This window comes from Bubalus kerabau, chromosome 4 (genome assembly GCF_029407905.1).
Source record: "Bubalus kerabau isolate K-KA32 ecotype Philippines breed swamp buffalo chromosome 4, PCC_UOA_SB_1v2, whole genome shotgun sequence".
Lineage (NCBI taxonomy): Eukaryota > Metazoa > Chordata > Mammalia > Artiodactyla > Bovidae > Bubalus > Bubalus kerabau.
In genome coordinates, this window is record NC_073627.1 from 137,089,842 (window position 1) to 137,108,413 (window position 18,572).

Genomic DNA, 18,572 nt, shown 5'->3' on the forward strand with positions numbered 1-18,572 from the left:
GGAGATTCCATGGTAGTCCAGACATTAGGACTTGGCATTTTCACTGTCGGGACACCAGTCTGATCCCTGGTTGGGGAATTAAGATCCCATAAGCTGTGCAGCATGGCCAAAAAAATAAGTAAAGAAAATTTTAAAAATAATAAATAATACTATATCTACTATAAATAAGCATGAGATGATTAGAAGGCAAACAAGTGGGATATAGGCAAACTGTTACAATGGTCCCAACGAATGACCTATTTCCAACAGAACCATCAACATATTTTAAGTGGTGGGTGGGTTTCATTACTTCCATTAAAATGTCAATTCTTCACCAGTACATAACCACACAGTGTTCATTCACGTAAAATGATAAGGACTCTCTAATACTTCACAGAGAAACAAAGGCATGCTAAATTACTAAATAGTTTACCTTTCAACAATGCTTCCTTAAATCACTAGGCTGATAGATGCATGCAAAGAAAGGAAGAGAAACCAGATTTATTGTGACTTTGAAACTAAAACTTCAAGAATCAGCATAGACAAACACAGTATAGCAAAAATGATGGCAAACATAGAAGTGAGATGACGATTTAGAGAACGTGTAACTGGAAACAGAACATTTTTTTTGACCACAGAAATTAAATAAGCTATTCAAGATTTACTAAACACTATAAATTATTACTCAGGAAGATACAATTCTATTACAACATCATGATTTATTAAAGCACAGCATTCTCTACAATAAAGGGCCTTAACAGTTGTCTCTTCTCAGCCAAACTTCTCTATACGTTAGTTTCTCTTAATAAAAAAGATGTTATACTTTAAAATAGTGATTTAACTGATGAGGAAGTTACCATAATACCTATTTTAACACTGAACAAATCTAACCACCTATTGGATATTAATGTAAAATGCTTACCTAGAATTTGATTTAAAATTTCTCAAAATAAATTGATTAAAGCAGGTGCCCTGTGAAAATATGTAAGAATGGAAGCTAGCATAATAGCAGGTGCAGTCTTTACATTTTATTCACCAGAGAAGATAGTTTTTTAAAGAGTCTAGTAGAGACATTAACTGTGCAAAAGCTGATGAGATTTATAGTCTTAAATACAAGCACCAACATAGAAAGGATATTGTGTCAAAAGTCCATTAATTCTACACTTAAGAAGATCATTTCTATAGGTAAGGATAATCTCATTTATGAATTACACGATATGTAGTTGAGGATCCATCTACATTACGCTTCTAAGTACATAGTGATAGGCTAATTCAAACTTACTGCTCTGGGGGAAAAACACCATTTAATGAGACATGAAGACAAAGCACAAACCCGACTAAGCACACCCACAGCATTGCTATGACCAGAGCAGGTGGGAGGACGGGGAAGGGGAGATGGATGGGTAAACTACAGCCTCGGGGGCGAGGGGGGGCAGTGGTGGGAAGCTGCGCTCTGAATTGACAACCACTAAGCAGACAACAGGATGAGCCAGGAAATCAAAACCAATGATGAAAGCAGACGCACCGTCAGAGAACTCCAACAACAGGACAAAATATACACAACTGTTCTTTTACAAATACTCGGAAGGAAATCAAGCATGAAACCACAGAGAAATCGTCAAAGAATTTTAAATATCAACGAATTAGCCAATGATGCAAATTAGAAAAACAGTGTCTCCAAAGACCACACAATGGACTAGTTACCACTTCACATGCCGCTACAATGATTCACACTTAATTTAATGATATGCTGACTAACAATGCAGCTAACATGAAGTGGGTGGAACACCAAAAAAGGGACAATACAAGTGCAATGACAAAGCAGAGTGTTGTGAACCTGATTTCATGGGTAAACAGCGATGCACTCACAAAACCTAAGCAAGCAGGGAAGAAAGCTGGGACACGTGCTTCAGAGCTGCACACTCTGTCACCAAAAGCCCTAGGTCGTCATCCCGTTTTCAGACTCGGAAGAGTGAAGAAGCCCGACCTCTTCCCTGGGGCCCTGGGGCACGGGCTTTTAACCTGGTTTCACACGCAGAGCTGGCCTGAGCGCACGGCCAGGCCCATCAGCAAGCAGACCAGTTTAGATTCCTGGTTTGGTTCCCGCCGCACGCCCTGCACCCTGCAGCCAGGCATCCCCAGTGGGAAATGTGCTGCCCGGTTTCCACACGCCGTGAGAGCTGCCTACGGTTACTCTCACGAAGCGGTCTGCTCCCTGAGAACAGCAACTTCCTGCAGCTGCTGTGCCCAGCACAGGCCAGGCCCAGCGTTACAGAGGCAGGCTCTGGCTGAGTTCATGATGACGTGCTAAGCCGGTGGTCCAAATATCAAGACTAATTTGTCGCTGTGCGATTATGGAATGATCTTGCTCAGTTGTGTCCAACTCTTGGCGACCCCATGGACAGTGGCCTACCAGGCTCCGTGGTCCATGGGATTTTCCAGGCAAGGATACTGGAGTGGGCTGCCATTTCCTTCTCCAGGGGATCTTCCCAACCCAGGGATCATACCCGGGTCTCCTGCATTGCAGACAGATGCTTTACCGTCTGAGCCACTAGGGAAGCCCGATGAAAGACTAGGCAGTTTTAAAAATCTTAGACCTCTGAGCGTAGCAAATGTACCTGATTTTCTTCTGGGTAAAAAGAGAAAAAACAAACAAAGAAAAGAAAAATAGTGTGCTCGGGGAGGGACGCGGCATGGAGGAGGCCGACACATACCAGAGTCATGATGCCCTGCTTGTCTACCTTCCGTGCAGGGCTGTGCCGCCTCCTTCGGGGCTTGGAGCGCCCTCTGATGCGCGTGCAGGAGCCGGCATGCGAGGAGGCGGGATTCAGGTTGAGGGAATTCAAGGATTTCAAACGACGAAGGTTGCTTGAGCTCCCCTTGCCCACCCTGCTCTCAATCCCCTTGGCCCGCTGCTCTGTGTTCTCCTTCTTTTCTTGGATCAACCTAAAATAGAATAAAATCATCACCTGCCTTTGTCAGCAGAGGAATGTGTCTGGACAACAAATTTGGGCTTGCATTCTGTGTCACGATTAGCAAATTCCAGGAACAGTTGCTCAATTAACATCTCAGCAAAAAGGTTCAACTCTCCCTCTTTGGAATATTCTCAAACTTAGAATAACTTATCATTGAGTCTTACAAAGTGGCCCCCGATCATTCACGTTTGATTTGACTTATTTACTCTATCTAACATTCTGATGGGGTCTGGGTGGTGACTCTCTCTGTGTCAGAAGACACCTGAATTGACAACCTTTACCTTCCCTGCTCTCAGGGCAGAGATGCACGTCAGTGCTTCAGGTCTTTTCCATTGGGAATCGGGAACTCTGTATAACCAAAACAGCGATTCACGAGTAAGCTGGAGTTTCTAATCACGAGTCTCCAGACCAGATGAAGGGTTGAGTTGATCTTTTAATTTTTTTTTAAGGTTGTATATGTACAAACGCATCACTTGATGAAGTTCTCCACCAGCTTTGTGTGAGTTTCTGGATTCATGTCAATGTGCTGCATTAACCTAGAATTCACAGTTACTGCTCTTCTCCCCTAATGTGTCGTGGATGATTTTATATACAGGTTAAATACATGATTATGCAAATAAAATGGTTTTCAAATTAAAATACAAGATCCTTACAGGTAGTAAACTCTTCAGTTTCACTTCTACTTATACATCTTGAAAGTTTTTCACTGTTGACAAGCTGATAGACAGAATTTACCTTTTACATCAAGTCAACTTGTTGCATAAGAAAAAATCACTTTTACCTGACCACTTGCTGTAAAAACAAAAATATTAATATATAACCGTTCCAAATTTCCTATGGGGATGGGGAAAGACAGTCTTTCTGAGCTTGTCTGTGGCTCAAACACGGCCCATAAGGCAGTCTGTCTCGGCATCAAAAGTGCAGGCGGCACCATCTGCGTTTGCTGGCTGTGCCGTTCACCCCTGCCTTTTGCCCGAGCCCCCCGCACTCGACCGGCAGAAACAGGCACCTCGGCCAGGGCTGACGGGACGAGAACAATCTGAGCAGCAGCTCTGCCAGGTCCTGTGCAGGGTCACCGGCCTGCGGCCACTCTGAACGTGGACTCGGGACGGGAGGCACAGGTGCGCGGGTGTGGCACCAGGCAGGCCTCAGGGCCCCCAGCCACCCCGCTGCACCCAGACCCAAGGCCCCCTGCTCACCACAAGGCAGGCCTTTGGGTTCTATCCTGTTTTGTAAACTGTTAGAACTGCCAAGACTGTGTCTAAAGAAAACATTTTAAATATATTGATGAGATGAGAAAAACTCAAACACATGTCCTGAGAGTAACATACAGTAACATATCACTATCTTACAACAAGCCAATCTTCACACTGTATTAAGTTAAAAAGGAAATGCAGATCTGAGTGGGAATTTGCCAACCCCAGAACCCCAGCTTTTCTGTTCCAGGTTGCTTTTCACCAGAACGTGGGAGGCTCCGAGGGACACACGAGGGCGAACCCTCAGTGCCGGAGGATGCACGGGCCGCAGGAGACACCGCCTCGGCACCTCACCCACCTTGGGGCCCAGAGCCGAGAGGGGGACACCCCACAACACCCGCCCCCGCAGAGTGCCGACACCACACTGTGGACAGAATGCCCTGGCTGACTGAGCTCTATAATCAAGGGCAAGCTCAGAACTGAAACTTCTGGAAGCAGACCTGAAGTCCGTTTTCTTACTAAGGAACACTCAGACTTCTCTAAGCAGAAGACAGCTCCTCAGAGGAACCGAGTTTCTGGGGAGTTGGGCTCAGGCACACCCACCGGATCTCTTCGTTGATCTTGTCCAGCTGCTCCTGAATCAACACGGCCAGAGTCTCGGCATCGGCCTGCCCGCTGGGCGACAGCAGAGAGGCCGAGCTGAAGAGGGTGACCCCGTCACCCTCGCCGTCATACACTCCCTCGTCACTCTCGAATGCCTGGGCCACGTTGGCTAGCACGCTGGCTTGCTGCCCGTGCTCCCGGTCCTGATCCTTCAGGGGCTGCACCTGGGCACGACAGGACCACGTCTCGTCAGCGACATTCTGGGCAGCTCAAGTCTATCAGGAACTGAACACAATTTTACATGGAAGCCCTGACTTTGGGCAAATGGGCCATGCTTATGAGACACTGCCATCTCTTAAGCGAGCAGTACTGAAGAAACGGGCAGGAGGAGAATCCAGTTCCTAGATGGCCTGGTGACACTCAGGTCTTAGTGTGGACAGAAGGCAATCCTATGAGGTTATTCACAAGGGTGGGCTGATGGAGTCAGAGACAAAAACCGAAAATTAAAAAAATACATTCATGCTTCCGTCAGCCAGGCTGAAGGAAAATTAGAAAAAAATCCTTCAGCTCTGCAGCCGCTGGGTCCCCCTCAGCGGTCATCACTGGTCCTAGTTCACCGGGGAGTGCCGTCCTCGCGGGTTCCCAGCCCTCCATTTCCCAGGCTGGTCTGAACACGCACAGACAGGAGCGAGCAGGGGCAGCCAGGGGATGGGAGGGCCAGCCCCCCGCGGCTCTCTTCTCGGGGCACAGGCCCTTGGGCTGTTCTGGGGATGGCCCCTCACACCGCGAGGGTGGCTCTGTCATCTGAGATGCACGGGAGAGTGCCTGCTGGGCCCCGTGCCGCCCTCTCGCTCTCAAACCTCACACCCTTCTCTCCACAAGTCTCCCCCCACTGCCCCACTCTCACCCACGTCCTGCCTTGATTTCCCAGATATGACCTCAAAGCAACCAAGGGGCAGCCTCGAGGTGCTGGCTTGCCGGCTCCCTGTCCCCCGTGGCCAGTACCCGCACCCGCTGTCTTTGTCACGACCCCTCCCCAGGGCTGGGCCACCCCTTTTTGAGCCCATGGAAATAAAACCTGTCACGGCTTCCCCAATAAGGCATCGGCATTCAAATATTTTTAAAGCAAAACAAAAATTGACTTTGAATTGGCTTAGTCATAAACAGCATCCCAATCGCAACAGCCTCTGAATAGCAGTTCTGAAAGTAAGGAAGTGCACCCCCGATCAGGAGACCTTGTCCTCTCTGCCTAAGCAGGGAGGGAGCCTCACTGCAGGTCTCAGGATGGGAGTCAGAACCACAGCCCCCCGGGAGCCCGCGTGTGAGGCTCTGCAGTCAGGCCCAAGAACACAGGTATGGTGGGGACAGTACTGACACTTGAGGCTGGACCTGGGATCCCCACTCCATTTCCTGAATGGTCTGCATCACTGTGTGGCCAACCCTTCTGGGAAACCTCTCTCAGGACTCTCTGATGCGAGCCCCCACCATCGCCCTTTCCTGACAGGCCTTCTGTCACAGCAGAACTATGGTTCTCCTCCTGCCTAGGAGCAGCCATCCTACACACACACACCATGTCTGGACCAGCAGTTGGGCATGTGGGACTCCAGCGCCATGTCCGAGGCAAGCACCTCCACAGCTGGGCACCATAGGCCTCAGGCTGTCACCCTTAGGTTTGTCTGAGGGGCACTAGTAAGGTCCAACTGTATCCCGAGCAGCTCCCCGGCCTGGCTGGTCAGAGCAACAAGCAGCCTCTTTGAACGTGGGGACCCCCTGGCCCCTGCCCACCACCTACGGGTGACCACATCTGGCCCTGCTCCCAAGGTTGGGTGCCTGGACCAGCAGACAGGGCTATACACACACACTCGACGGCAGAGACCTGAGCGGCAGAGACAGCAGAACTGGCCCCCGCCCAAGCCACGTCTCTGGCCCGGACGCGGCCTCCCCATCAGCACACGCACCCACAGCAGCTCCTTCTTGTTCTCCTCCAGTTGGGCCTCCATCTGGCGCAGCCTCTCCTTGATGTTACGGTGTCTCTCTTCCACCTGTCGGCCAAGAACAGCGTCAGCTCCGCTCGCAACGACCCTGTCCTGATGACACGCGGGCTGTGACCGCAGGGGTGGCAAGCGGGCTATGCTCTGTGCAGACCACTGGCTCCGGGTTCGCGGGGGGCACGCCCGCTCGCCTGCTCACGCAGCCAGCGCAGCTTCGCGTGTGACACGTGGCTGACGGAGGGTGATGGTGACCGGCTCGTGAGAGGAGACGTGCTCGCCCCCGCCCCGGGCCCCGCACCCGCGGCCGCTGCACAGCCTCCTCAGACTGCCTGTGGCGAGCCAGCGCGGGCAGGGCAGTGGCAAGCACGGGACGCACAAGAGCACACATTCTACCTTCCTAAGCTGGGAGGTCAGTTCCAACAGTTTAGCCTCCTTAGTGACAGAGCTTCCGGAAGACCAAAGTTCAGACTACAAGGCCGACCGGGGACAGACAGCAGAGATGTCAGGGGAGAGAAGAAACCAACCCTTGAGAGGAAGATCACAGGCAGAAGGGTGCCCCCTAGGCGGCTGTTAGTGATCCTGCTCTGGGAGGGTTTGGGAGCACCCGGCACCACCGGCCTCCCGCGAATGGCAGGCCCCTCAGCCGCTCACTGAGCTCTGGGCAACGCTCCGGACAGCCGCACCAGCACAGGCCCACCTCTCCATGCCCAGCCAGTACCCACCAGCAGTGTGGGGCAACACCTTTCCCACCAGAAGGACGGGGTGGCTGGCGGGCTGTGGGGAACATGCCCCCAGCAGCGCCACGGGTCCGGGACGCGGCCTCTCACCCGTGGGCTCCCGGGGACTGCAAGCTGGGAGTGGGGCCCCGGGTCTGCACCGTGCCCCGCTGTGACTTACTCAACAATGTATGAATCAAGACTTAAAACTGTGTTCATTACAGAGCTATTTTGGCCATCTCTTAAACGAGAATGGGATTTTTCTAGCTCTCTATCCTGCTAGGCTTTGAGGTGCTGACTGAACTCTGAGCAGCAGTGACTTGGAGCTGAAGCGTCCTGGGGACACTCAGAACACAGGACAAAACTGGAGGGAAATTAACGGAGGGATGACACGGGAGCCGGGACTGTCTGACACTCAGGGCGTGCTCCCATCTCAGCCGGGCAGCACGCTCCCCGCGGCTGCGCTCCTTTGTGGACTGAGCAGCACGGGGAGGGGCACGGTGGGACAGCATGGAACAGGCCCTCCCCGCGCCAGCCCCGCAAGGACCCAGAGCAGCACCTTGGAGAGCGCGGCCACCCGCTGAGCCAGCTCAGCCTCCCCTTCTGGCAGCGTCTCCGCCCTGGGCAGCGTCTGCTGCAGCTTCTGCTCCTCCAGCTCCAGGTGCTCCTGCAAAGGTCGGTTTTTATCCTCCTCCTACAAAGGGAGAGCAGAGCATCCAAACAGGCCAAGTGGTGTAGCCGCTGCCGTTTTTACTAAGCTGAGACAAAACCTAAATGCACGTGTCTACTGGATTAGTTCTGTTTCGGAAGCTGCGTCACGGGAATTTTTCTCTCTGTTCCTGGGCTTGGTCTCAGTGGGCAGAACACCTCCTGCCAGAGTATTTGCTTTTCCTAAACGTCCCCATGAATAGTATGAAAAGGCAAAATGATAGGATACTGAAAGAGAAACTCCCCAGGTCAGAAGGTGCCCAATATGCTACTAGAGATCAGTGGAGAAATAACTCCAGAAAGAATGAAGGGGTGGAGCCAAAGCCACAAGAATATCCAGCTGTGGATGTGACTGGTGATAGAAGCAAGTTCCGATGCTGTAAAGAGCAATATTGCATAGGAACCTGGAATGTCAGGTCCATGAATCAAGGCAAATTGGAAGTGGTCAAACAAGAGATGGCAAGAGTGAATGTCGACATTCTAGGAATCAGCGAACTGAAAAGGACTGGAATGGGTGAATTTAACTCAGATGACCATTATATCTACTACTGCGGGCAAGAATCCCTCAGAAGAAATGGAGTGGCCATCATGGTCAACAAAAGAGTCCGAAATGCAGTACTTGGATGCAATCTCAAAAACGACAGAATGATTTCTGTTCATTTCCAAGGCAAACCATTCAGTATCACAGTAATCCAAGTCTATGCCCCAACCAGTAACGCTGAAGAAGATGAAGTTGAACGGTTCTATGAAAACCTACAAGACCTTTTAGAACTAACACCCAAAAAAGATGTCCTTTTCATTACAGGGGACTGGAATGCAAAAGTAGGAAGTCAAGAAACACCTGGAGTAACAGGCAAATTTGGCCTTGGAATACGGAATGAAGCAGGGCAAAGACTAATAGAGTTTTGCCAAGAAAATGCACTGGTCATAACAAACACCCTCTTCCAACAACACAGGAGAAGACTCTACACATGGACATCACCAGATGGTCAACACCAAAATCAGACTGATTATATTCTTTGCAGCCAAAGATGAAGAAGCTCTATCCAGTCAGCAAAAACAAGACCAGGAGCTGACTGTGGCTCAGACCATGAACTCCTTATTGCCAAATTCAGACTTAAATTGAAGAAAGTAGGGAAAACCACTAGACCATTCAGGTATGACCTAAATCAAATCCCTTATGATTATACAGTGGAAGTGAGAAATAGATTTAAGGGCCTAGATCTGATAGACAGAGTGCCTGATGAGCTATGGAATGAGGTTCGTGACATTGTACAGGAGACAGGGATCAAGACCATCTCCATGGAAAAGAAATGCAAAAAAGCAAAATGGCTGTCTGGGGAGGCCTTACAAATAGCTGTGAAAAGGAGAGAAGCGAAAAGCAAAGGAGAAAAGGAAAGATATAAACATCTGAATGCAGAGTTCCAAAGAATAGCAAGAAGAGATAAGAAAGCCTTCTTCAGCGATCAATGCAAAGAAATAGAGGAAAACAACAGAATGGGAAAGACTAGAGATCTCTTCAAGAAAATCAGAGATACCAAAGGAACATTGCATACAAAGATGGGCTCGATAAAGGACAGAAATGGTATGGACCTAACAGAAGCAGAAGATATTAAGAAGAGATGACAAGAATACACAGAACTGTACAAAAACGATCTTCATGACCCAGATAATCACGATGGTGTGATCACTGACCTAGAGCTAGACATCCTGGAATGTGAAGTCAAGTGGGCCTGAGAAAGCATCACTACGAACAAAGCTAGTGGAGGTGCTGGAATTCCAGTTGAGCTATTCCAAATCCTGAAAGATGATGCTGTGAAAGTGCTGCACTCAATATGCCAGCAAATTTGGAAAACTCAGCAGTGGCCACAGAACTGGAAAAGGTCAGTTTTCATTCCAATCCCAAAGAAAGGCAATGCCAAAGAAAGCTCAAACTACCGCACAATTGCACTCATCTCACATGCTAGTAAAGTAATGCTTAAAATTCCCTAAGCCAGGCTTCAGCAATATGTGAACCGTGAACTTCCTGATGTTCAAGCTGGTTTTAGAAAAGGCAGAGGAACCAGAGATCAAATTGTCAACATCCGATGGATCATGGGAAAAGCAAGAGAGTTCCAGAAAAACATCTATTTCTGCTCTTTTAACTATGCCAAAGGCTTTGACTGTGTGGATCACAATAAACTGTGGAAAATTCTGAAAGAGATGGGAATACCAGACCACCTGATCTGCCTCTTCAGAAATTTGTATGCAGGTCAGGAAGCAACAGTTAGAACTGGACATGGAACAACAGACTGGTTCCAAATAGGAAAAGGAGTACATCAAGGCTGTATACTGTCACCCTGTTTATTTAACTTATATGCAGAGTACATCATGAGAAACGCTGGACTGGAAGAAACACAAGCTGGAATCAAGATTGCCGGGAGAAATATCAATAACCTCAGATATGCAGATGACACCACCCTTATGGCAGAAAGTGAAGAGGAACTCAAAAGCCTCTTGATGAAGGTGAAAGTGGAGAGTGAAAAAGTTGGCTTAAAGCTCAACATTCAGAAAATGAAGATCATGGCATCTGGTCCCATCACTTCATGGCAGATAGATGGGGAAACAGTGGAAACAGTGTCAGACTTTATTTTTCTGGGCTCCAAAATCACTGCAGATGGTGACTGCAGCCATGAAATTAAAAGACGCTTACTCCTTGGAAGGAAAGTTATGACCAACCTAGATAGCATATTCAAAAGCAGAGACATTACTTTGCCAACAAAGGTCCGTCTAGTCAAGGCTATGGTTTTTCCTGTGGTCATGTATGGATGTGACTTGGACTGTGAAGAAAGCTGAGCGCCAAAGAATTGATGCTTTTGAACTGTGGTGTTGGAGAAGACTCTTGAGAGTCCCTTGGACTGCAAGGAGATCCAACCAGTCCATTCTAAAGGAGATTAGCCCTGGGACTTCTTTGGAAGGAATGATGCTAAAGCTGAAATTCCAGTACTTTGGCCACCTCACGCGGAGAGCTGACTCATTGGAAAAGACTCTGATGCTGGGAGGGACTGGGGGCAAGAGGAGAAGGGGACGACAGAGGATGAGATGGCTGGATGGCATCACTGACTCGATGGACATGAGTCTGAGTGAACTCTGGGAGTTGGTGATGGACAGGGAGGCCTGGCATGCTGCGATTCATGGGGTCGCAAAGAGTTGGACACGACTGAGCACTGATCTGATCTGATCTGATCTGAAACGTCCACAAAGAAGTCTTTAAAAAAAAAAAGTTCTTATATATTAAAGAAGATCAGTTTTCTGTACAAGCATATTCATTCTTATTGACAAGTTAAGGGAATAAGGGTTCAGTACTGACCCTTCTTAAAACATCACCAGAATCATCATTTGAAGGGAACCCTACCGACCGCAGATGGCCACGGGCTTGTAAGCCACAACACGGCTTTCATCTTCTCTGAAATACAGACCTGATCAGAGTGTGCCTGGTGAAATGCCAGTCAACTAATATTTGTAAATGCACGATTATTCTTTTAACAGATCTTCTTACTCTGAAAAACTTTCAATGTAGAACATTTAGATTCTTGTTTGAAAAAGAAAAAAAATTAAGTTATCTATACGCTCGGGTTCCTGAGAGGTTAGCATTTGCTTCTAAGCAGTTTTCTTATGCTTTCTGTGTGGGTATTACTCTATGTACACACATAAACAATATGATATGCTTTAAAACCCTCAGAAAACAACAGCATATGGTACATAGTATTTTCTTATCTGCCTTTTACAGCCATTATTTTGTATATCGTAATGCTCTTAATTAGCATTTCGCATCATAAATTTCAATGGCTTTCTAGGATTTTATTTTTGTGGTGGGACCAATGATACACTTTGTCACACACACCAGACTGACTCACTTTGTTTTGGAGAAGCCAGATTTGGTTTTCCTGGGTAAGTCCTGATTATCTGAGACCACACGGGAACAGGAGCGAGTAAAGCTCACCAAACCATAGGAAGTACACACCCTAATCAGACTGGAGCTCTAACCCTGCCTTTTGTCACAGAGACCCCAGTTCCCAACAGGCAGCCAGCTGCCCTGAAGTTCCCTGCTGCTCTCTGCTCTTTCAGGAAAAATGCTAACAAGCCAACAGATTCAAGTCAAGTAAAACAAAAGAGTCAGGAGTGGAATTCCACAAAATGGTTAAACCAAATCCCAAACCATTCAAACCTGTAAGTTGCAGTCACCCTCAGTTTTTAAACATTGTATTTCTTTTCAGTACAGTTGATTTATCATGATGTACATCCACACTTTCGAGCACAGTATTTTCAGGTCATAAGAACTTTACACTGGGACTTGATTTCCAACATGGGAGTCACATGAAAAGGTCTTTACCTTCCTTCCTCAGTATTCACTACTATAAAAGTCAGACACAGGTCAGTAAAGGCCATTACCTGTCGATGCAGAGAATCCTTATTTGTGATTTCATTTTCAGGTTTATCATCAAGGTCATGCACAGAGGAGGCTTTGCGCTGTGCGGCAAGGTAGCGTTTCTCAAGTGTAGTGATTCTCTTCTCCATGTCCTCCTTCTGGGCCATGGCCTACACCGGGCATTACAGAGGAGAAAAGTAAGTCATTATCATGGAATACTCCAGCACACTTAAGAGTAAAAAAGCTGGACTAAATCCTAAGTTTCAAATCAAACACAAAATTAGCATCCTCAAAAGTAAACTCCTAGACATGGCAGTTTTCTTAGACGTGAGCAAAATCGCGCGTACCTCAAATGTCACATTTGCCACAATGGCACCCATCTGTCTTAATGTCTGTCTGGCCACTCGATTTACCAAGCTTCTTTTCTACATAATAAACCCAAACAGCAAACAAAAAGTACACTAAACTACCCTGTCATTGCAAGAATTCCAGGAGGGAAGGGATCTGGCATGAAACGAGGACCTCTGTCTCCTACACCATACAGGCGTGCTTGACCCAGAACAGGGAGGGACCTTCAACAGATCCAACAGGGAGCTCTGAGGTTCATTTCCTCAGGTAAAGTTGGAAAAATCTCATGCAATTTCCTCAAAATTAAAGTAAGAATATCAATGAGTGGAAACACAAGTCAAAGTGTAACACAACTGGAAGCAGCCTTCTCAAGCCTAGTTCTTCTAAAGCAGAGTTACACCACATGTGTGAAACGCTCACACCAGGACCAGAACTTGCTGCCGGTGCAGCTCCTGTCCGCCAGCTCAAACTCCATTTCAGGTCCCTCCGTAGTCACTAAGTAACCAATGTAGTCCTGACATTAAAAGTGAAAGGTTCTACAAACGCTTTTTCCAGAATTCTCTACATATTCAACTCTGCCACCTAATCTCCTCCTATTGCCAAAGAGTAATGTGAACAGGTTATACAAAGATGTGCAAATATTTCTGTTTTGAGTTCTCACACAGAATTACTCACACCAAGCTACTAAACAAGTCCACCTGCTGGAAAACATGTTGGAGGGGTTCTCTCTGAGACGGTCTCACGGTGGAGGGGTGGGGCAGGGTGGGCTGTCTGCCTGTGTACAAAGGAAAGCTGAGGAGGAGGCCTGAGCCCCCAGCACTCTTCTGTTTTCACAATGACTGTTAGGTAGTTTCTCATAAATCATGATACCCGCAGACATGACCACCAGAAGCATCATGATTCTACATGGTTACACAGCACAGGCCTGAGGATCTGAGGGTGAGCAAATGCCACTCGTCTTGTCTGACCGCCGTATCACTGTCACACATCCCTTCAAGGAGCGGAACCTCAGAAACTAGAGAAGATGGCCAGGCAAGCTGCCTCAGCAGAGCCCACACAGCATGCTCCCATCTCTCCGAGAGAACGGGCTCCACAGACGTCACCAGGCTCGCCTGAGTGAATCAGAAGGAAATTTCAGCATCATCGGGAATACATTCAACAGGCAGGTAGGGGGATGAACTGGGAGACTGGGGTTGACACATATACACTACTGATACTATGCATAAAGTCAACAATGAGTAAGGACCTACTGTACAGCACAGGGAACTCTACTCAGTGCTCTGTGGTGAAGTTAATGGGTAGGAAATCTAAAAAAGGAGATGTGTGTGTGTGTGTATATATATGTGTATATTTATGATTGATTCACTTTGCTGTACAGCAGAAATTGACACAGCAGTGTAAAGCAACTATACTCAAATCAATGAATGAATGGATGAATGAACTTTTTAAAAAGGAACACACTAGGCCCCCTAGAACTTGTAGAAATGAGCAGCCCACACCCAGGGTGCAGCACAGCGCTAGGGCTACCCTTATGTTGGTCCACTGCCAACGGACCGCCTGGACCAGGCCTCTTCTACCCCGAGACCTCGACGCAGAGGTGGGGAGGCAGCCAGTTGCGGTCTCGCCAGAGCTCTGCTCTTGCTCACGCAGCCATCCCCAGGCTGAGACCACCGGGAGAACAAGGGACCCACATTCCACCTCAGGACAACAGACACGTCCACCGTCACTCACTTCGCGCAGGTCCCGCTCTAGTTTCACGTTTACTTCCTCGGACTTGAGGAGGTCCTTCCTGGCCGTGTCCAGGTCCTCCTCCATCTCTGTCACCTGGGCAGAGAGGGCTGCCAGAAGCTCCTTCATCTGGCTCAGGAGCTCCTTCATCTGGCTCTCCCGCAATTGGTTGTTTATGATTTCCTGGAGCTGGATCACCCGAGCCAGAGAGCCGTCGCGGGTTCTCTAAGGGGGAAAGGAAGCCTTAGACAGCCTTGTTTTGGGAGGCAGGGAACACAGCACTTCCGGGCAACCGGTGAGGTCAAAACTGCCTTCTGTGCTCTGGAGCTCACACGACTGCCACAGTCTCACAGAACTACATGGTGCTTTGGTGAGAGGTCCCAACAGCCCTGCACAGACTGGATGGTAAGACGAGAACCAGATCGAGTGGGACCGGGGACTTGCCTTTCCATCGGCGCTTGGCATGTTTTCTTGCTTGGGATTTACATCAAGCACCCCGTCCATCAGTATCTTTTCCGGGTTTTTCTTCTCTTTAAGAATCATCAGCTAAAACCAAAAGTTTGAATCAGAATAAAGAAATAAGTCAAGACAGCAAAACTCCATTTGGAAAAACTCAACTCAAAACTGAAATACAGCATAAAAAGAAAATACATGGTGATGCTATCCATCCCAAAGAGAACCAGGTGATTAGAGTCAGAATTTTGTCTTCTACTGGACAAAGGGGTACTTAAGAGATCCTGCAGCTCTGAGCCACAAGTCTAGGTTACTAGTCATTAAAATAACCCAAGTGGGAGGGTCCTCAATCAGAAAGATAAATAACATCTGATGTCCACTACAGCCTTCATACTTCTTTTAAATGAAAGGATACAAATGACAAACCCTTCACGGAAATTACACGATGACTGATCAAACTTATCTCTTTATGTGTGGCACCTAATTCTTCTTCTAACAAACTACACCTTTCAAGTGCTCCTCGTAATCGCTCTCAACTGAAATAAAAGGGGCCGAGTCACTGTGTGTTGAAGTGTGTATATATGTTAGTGCATGTCTTAGTGTACACTCACCCTAATTTAACACGGCTACTGTAACAGAAGACATTTAATACATCTCATTGATCTTAACGTCAAGAAAATCTGCTTATTAACAGCTTTAAATTCTAAGTTAGAGAGGGAAAAAAAAGTTCCTAAAATAATCCTATTACCTAGTTTTTAATTGCAAATTGATATACAGAATACAATAAATCTTGAGACATTTATGCCAACTAATACTTTTTACCTGGGGCTTCCCAGGTGGATCAGTGGTAAAGAATCCGCCTGCCAATGCAAGAGGGCAGGTTCTATCCTTGGGTCGGGAAGATCCCCTGGAGTAGAAGATGGCCACCCACTCCAGTATTCTTGCCTGGGAAGTCCCAGGGAGAGAGGAGCCTGGTGGGCTACAGTCCACAGGGTCGCAAAGACTTGGACATGACTGAGCATGTACACAGGCAACACTTTTTAACCATATAACATTCTGACTTCTTACAGAAAAAATGTATTTACAAGAATTCAAGAAGCTCAAAAGTCAACCAGTTACATAAATACATGCATCATCCACCTAACAAGGCAGCAAGTGTCCAAATCCAGGACGGCCGGGTGGCGGGTACCTTCTCGTCCAGGGCCTTGTGGTACTCAAACAGTGATTTCAGGGCCGTGAGCACCTCCACCTTGCTTCTCATGCCGGCCGGGGACTGCGCCTTCTGCTTGCCCATCTTCATCCGGAGGGACGGCACATAGCGTGAAACCAGGCATTCCAGGTGCTCCAGCAGCAGCTGCAGGGCGGGGCCAAAGGAACACCTTCAACCTCATACTTGAATTCAGGGCCGATAACTCCTCTCAGCCTCATGCTAACACCGAAACCATGCTAAGGCAAGTCGCAATCCCGCCAGTTCAGTCGAAAGTTAGAGTGGACTTCCCCAGTGGCCTAGTAGTTAAGACTCCTCACTTCTGCAGGGGTCCTGAGTTTTAATCCCTGGTCGGGGAACTAAGACCTCACACACACTGTAGCATGGACAAAAATGTAAGTTAAGAGAACTCCCCCCTCAAATGTACTAAAATTATATTAGCTCTCATCATCAATTTGAAGCAAAGTATGAGAACCCCGATCTGATCCACCCCGGTCTGCTCAGTGGGAAGATGTGAAAAATGACTTGAAAACCAGACAGAGTTTAAAGACAGCAACACGGAACCCAGTGGTGACCCCCGTGGGGCAACAGTCCACACGTGAGAATCCCCCTACTGACCCTGGTGTTGTTCCTTTCAGCTCTCATCTCGGCAATCTCTTTTCCTCTTGCTAGAAGCTGCTCTTGGCATGCACTGACTTCTTCCGTAGGTGATGCCAACTCCTAGAAAACAGTTAAATGAGTAAGTAACTAAATGCAAACACAAATTAAAAAGAGAGCGAGACTGAAGACTGACCCTGTCAAGTCTCTCCAGCCTCCACACAGAGGGTCTCCCTGCCCCTCCAGAGAAGAGGGGTCCGCTGACCCCAAGACCACACAGACCACCACAACTCAGACCAGCCTTTAGCCTCCACCTCGATCTGGCAGGCACGCGGCAGGGGAGAACCTGGAATCCAAGCCTGCCTTCTCAAGACCCAGGGAAGTCTGAGAAACTTTCCTAAACATAAACCTAACAACAAACTGGACAAAGAGGTTCTTAAACGACACACAGACCAGTGACCTAGAACCACTGGGGACAGGGCAGAAGAAAGGGAAGATCTACAAGGCCACCAGGCTTTGGAGTGTTCCTCTGGGAAAAAGGCTGATGGCACCCCACAGCCATCTGTTAGCCTGACCCCACTGAAGTCACACAGTCATTCAATAAACTGGTTAAAGGGTTAAATTCATGTTTTATGTATTTTATCACAATTTTCGTGCACACGGTGCCATCTATGTGGTGAACTTGCTCAAACTGAACCACACGGCATCTTTCATTCTTCTATTTTTCTTCACACACATAAAAAAATCCTGGGCTGCATATCCTCTACTACACACTGAGCATTCAGCACCTAGAACACTGCCCAACACTTGTAAGAGGCATGTAGTAGACATGTGAACTATGAGGGTGTATGTTATACATGTAAGCAGTAGGTAGCCATCATTAAAATACTGGACACACTGTTCTGTGCTTTGTAAGATGGGAGACGATAAGGGGCTTAGCCTTTCTGCTTCAAGGACTGACTCTATAGCTCAATCCACGTGCCCCAGTGACTCCTCCAGCCAGCGTTTCCCTTCAGAAGGTGGGGCCCCCGGCCATCCTCCATGCAGCACCTGCACAACCACTTACAAGGTCAACCTGCTGGGGTCGATCTTGCCCAGAAGACCAAAACGCCCTGGCTGGCAGGGACCCCCGGCAGGGCCCACAACCATGCTAACAAAATGAAACACAGCCCCAATGCTTCACTGGGTAAGGGACAATCCCACGGGCCCAGCCCCCAGCTGTTCTCACGTCAGTCCGCTCCGCTTCCAGAACTTGGGCCGAGGCCGAGGTCTTCCTTGTCTTGGCTTTTGCCTTGGGGTTGCAGCGCTGGAAAAGTGCCCATAGGCGGGCCCTTCTGCGACCCATCCTCGCGTATGGGGGCAGTCCCCCACTCGGGGGCAACTGCTGTTTCACGGTTAGATAGCTCAGCACCGGAGCTATCACCACCGATCTCACACTACGGCCACCGCTATTCACACTACAACCACTGCTCTCACACTCACCACTCTCAGACACCACTCTCACACACCACTCTCACACACACCGCTCTCACACACCGCTCTCACACACCACTCTCACACACCCCGCTCTCAGACACCACTCTCACACACACTGCTCTCACACTATGACCATCAGCACTGCTGTCTCTAGAAGAAATGGCATGAAGGCTCTGCCTCCAGCATG

The 18,572-nt window shown here is 48.2% G+C and overlaps 1 pseudogene; it reads right to left on the reverse strand.

Annotated features, from left to right (window-relative positions):
• The window catches only part of LOC129650982 (liprin-alpha-1-like), a 30,003-nt pseudogene extending 11,749 nt beyond the window's left edge, over positions 1 to 18,254 (reverse strand).
• Between the last annotated feature and the right edge of the window lie 318 nt (positions 18,255 to 18,572).